This window comes from Arachis ipaensis, chromosome B3, assembly GCF_059453495.1.
Source record: "Arachis ipaensis isolate K30076 ecotype BB chromosome B3, ASM5945349v1, whole genome shotgun sequence".
Classification (NCBI taxonomy): Eukaryota; Viridiplantae; Streptophyta; class Magnoliopsida; order Fabales; family Fabaceae; genus Arachis; species Arachis ipaensis.
In genome coordinates, this window is record NC_142438.1 from 54241261 (window position 1) to 54245260 (window position 4000).

The 4000-nt window shown below is 34.6% G+C and overlaps 1 non-coding gene across 1 annotated transcript; it reads left to right on the forward strand.

Annotated features, from left to right (window-relative positions):
- The first annotated feature begins 540 nt into the window (after nt 1-540).
- On the forward strand, nt 541-648 carry LOC148570673 (small nucleolar RNA R71). The gene has a single exon (XR_015908117.1). It is a non-coding gene; the product is annotated as a small nucleolar RNA R71 (small nucleolar RNA).
- Nucleotides 649-4000: the final 3352 nt, after the last annotated feature.

The window sequence follows — 4000 nt, forward strand, 5'->3', positions numbered from 1 at the left end:
TGTCTGTTGCTGAGTTGATGATGGAAAAGGCTTGCTATTGCTAAGCCTGTTTCTTCCACCATTATTAAAGCCTTGTTGAGGCTTTTGATCCTTCCATGAGAAATTTGGATGATTTCTCCATGTTGAGTTATAGGTGTTTCCATAAGGTTCACCTAAGTAATTTACCTCTGCTATTGCAGGGTTCTCAGGATCATAAGCTTCTTCTTCAGAAGATGCCTCTTGAGTACTGTTGGATGAAGCTTGCATTCCATGCAGACTCTGAGAGATCATATTGACTTGCTGAGTCAATATTTTATTCTGAGCCAATATGGCATTCAGAGTATCGACCTCAAGAACTCCCTTCTTCATAGGCATCCCATTATTCACAGGATTCCTTTCAGAAGTGTACATGAACTGGTTATTAGCAACCATGTCAATGAGTTCTTGAGCTTCTGCAGGCGTTTTCTTTAGGTGAATGGATCCACCTGCAGAAGTGTCCAATGACATCTTTGATAGCTCAGATAAACCATCATAGAATATATCCAGGATGGTCCATTCTGAAAGCATGTCAGAAGGACACTTTTTGGTCAACTGTTTGTATCTTTCCCAAGCTTCATAGAGGGATTCACCTTCTTTCTGTCTGAAGGTTTGAACATCAGCTCTAAGCTTGCTCAGCTTTTGAGGAGGAAAGTACTTGGCTAAGAAAGCCGTGACCAGCTTATCCCAAGAGTTCAGGCTGTCTTTGGGTTGAGAATCCAACCATAATCTAGCTCTGTCTCTTACAGCAAAAGGGAAAAGCATGAGCCTGTAGACTTCAGGATCTACTCCATTAGTCTTAACAGTATCACATATCTGCAAGAATTCAGTTAAGAACTGAAAAGGATCTTCAGATGGAAGTCCATGAAACTTGCAGTTCTGCTGCATCAGAGAAACTAATTGAGGTTTCAGCTCAAAGTTGTTTGCTCCAATGGCAGGAATGGAGATGCTTCTTCCATGTAAATTGGAATTAGGTGCAGTAAAGTCACCAAGCATCTTTCTTACATTATTATTATTTTCGGCTGCCATCTCCTTTTCCTGTTCGAAAATTTCTGAAAGGTTATCTCTAGATTGTTGTATTTTAGCTTCTCTTAATTTTCTCTTCAGAGTCCTTTCAGGTTCTGGATCTGCTTCCACAAGAATGTTCTTATCCTTGCTCCTGCTCATATGACAAAGAAGAAGGCACAGAAAAATAATAATAATAATAGAGATCCTTTATACTACAGTATAGGGATCCCTGTGTGAGTAGAAGAAGAGGGGGAGACAAAGAATGTAATATAATGGAAGAAACACAACTGTGAGGATGGCAGAGATGTGAGATGAGATGTTAGGATATGAATGAATAAATAGAATAAGATGGGGGAGGGATAATTTTTGAAAATTATTTTGAAAAAGAGTTAGTGATTTTCGAAAATGGTTTTTGAAAATTGTTAGTATTTTTTCGAAATTTTTTTTTATAAAAATTAAAAATAAAAATAAGAATAATTAGTTAATTAAAAAGAAATTTTTGAAAATGAGGGAAGATATTTTCGAAAATTAGAGAGAGAGAGTTAGTTAGGTAGTTTTGAAAAAGTTAAGAAACAAACAAAAAGTTAGTTAGTTAGTTGAAACAAATTTTGAAAAGATAAGAAGTTAGGAAGTTAGAAAAGATATTTTGAAAAGATATTTTTTGAAAAAGATAAGATAAGAAGATATTTTTGAAAAGATATGATTGAAATTAGTTTTGAAAAAGATTTGATTTTTAAAATCACAATTAATGACTTGATTCATAAGAAATCACAAGATATGATTCTAGAACTCAAAGTTTGAATCTTTCTTAACAAGCAAGTAACAAACTTCAAATTTTTGAATCAAAACATTAATTGATTATGTTATTTTTGAAAATTTGATTTAAAAATAAGAAAAAGATTTTTGAAAAATATTTTTAGAATTTTCGAAAATAACTAAGAAATTTGAAAAAGATTTGATTTTTGAAAAAGATTTTGAAAAAGATAAGATTTTCAAATTGAAAATTTGATTTGACTCATAAGAAACAACTTAATTTTAAAAATTTTTGAAAAAGTCAACTCAAATTTTCGAATTTGATGAGAGAAAAAGGGAGAGATATTTTTTTTATTTTTGAATTTTTATGATGCAAGGGAAAAACAAGAAAAATGATGCAATGCATGAAATTTTTAGATCAAAACAATGAATGCATGCATGAATGATATGAGTGTCAAGATGAACACCAAGAACACTTTGAATGTCAAGATGAACATCAAGAACATATTTTTGAAAAATTTTTGATGCAAAGAAAACATGCAAGACACCAAACTTAGAATTCTTTAATGCTTACGCACTAAGAATTCAAGAATGCATATGAAAAACACCATACAACACAAAACAAAAAATCATCAAGATCAAACAAGAAGACTTACCAAGAACAACTTGAAGATCATGAAGAACACTATGAATGCATGAAATTTTCGAAAAATGCAAGATGCACATGCAAATGACACCAAACTTATGATATGACTCAAGACTCAAACAAGAAACACAAAAAATATTTTTGATTTTTATGATTTTCAAATTTTTTTGGATTTTTTTTTCGAAAATTATATGAAAAAGAAAAATAAGGATTCCAAAATTTTTAATATGAATTCCAGGAATCTTGCATTCTTAGTCTGAAGCTTCAGTCCAGGAATTAGACATGGCTCACTAGCCAGCCAAGCTTTCAAAGAAAGCTCCAGTCCAAAACACTAGACATGGCCAATGGCCAGCCAAGCTTCAGCATTTAACACAAGAGTATATTGCTCTTGATAACAAATTGCAAGCCTCAGTCCAAATAAATTTAGATATGGCTTTACAGCCAGCCAAGCTTTACATGCTTCATGAAACACTAGAATTCATTCTTAAAAATTTTGAATAAAAATTTTATTTTTGAAAACATTTTTATTTTTTTCGAAAACAGATGAGAAAATTTTAGAAATATTTTTTGAAAAATTTTTTGAAAAGAAAATAAAAAGAAAATTACCTAATCTGAGCAACAAGATGAACCGTCAGTTGTCCATACTCAAACAATCCCCGGCAACGGCACCAAAAACTTGGTGCACGAAATTGTGATGTCCAGGCTCGAACAATCCCTGGCAACGTGAGCAACTTGGTACGTGTAATCGTGATTACACTTTAATGATGTAAAATTCATGGCTCCTTCTTTCCCTGGCAATGGTGCCAAGAAATGGTGCCAATACCATGGTTCACAACTTCGATACAACTAACCAGTAAGTGCACTGGGTCGTCCAAGTAATACCTTACGTGAGTAAGGGTCGAATCCCACGGAGATTGTTGGTATGAAGCAAGCTATGGTCACCTTGCAAATCTCAGTTAGGCAGATATAAATCGATAATGGTGTTTTCGAATAATAAATAATAGAATAGGGATAGAGGTACTTATGTAAATCATTGGTAGGAATTTCAGATAAGCGAATGGAGATGCTTTTCGTTCCTCTGAACCTCTACTTTCCTGCTATCTTCATCCAATCAGTCTTACTCCTTTCCATGGCTGGCTTTATGTGATACATCACCACTGTCAATGGCTACTTTCGGTCATCTCTCGGGAAAATGATCCAATGCCCTGTCACGGCACGGCTAATCGTCTGGAGGCATCACCCTTGCCAATGGCTTCATCTTATCCTCTCAGTGAATAATATACTCACGCACCCTGTCACGGCACGGCTATTCATCTGTCGGTTCTCGATCATGCTGGAATAGGATTTACTATCCTTTTGCGTCTGTCACTAACGCCCTGCAATCGCGAGTTTGGAGCTCGTCACAGTCATTCATTCATTGAATCCTACTCGGAATACCACAGACAAGGTTTAGACTTTCCGGATTCTCTTGAATGCCGCCATCATTCTAGCTTACGCCACGAAGATTCTGGTTAGGAGATCTAAGAGATATTCATTCTAGCTTATTTCATGTAGAACAGAAGTGTTTGTTAGGCACGT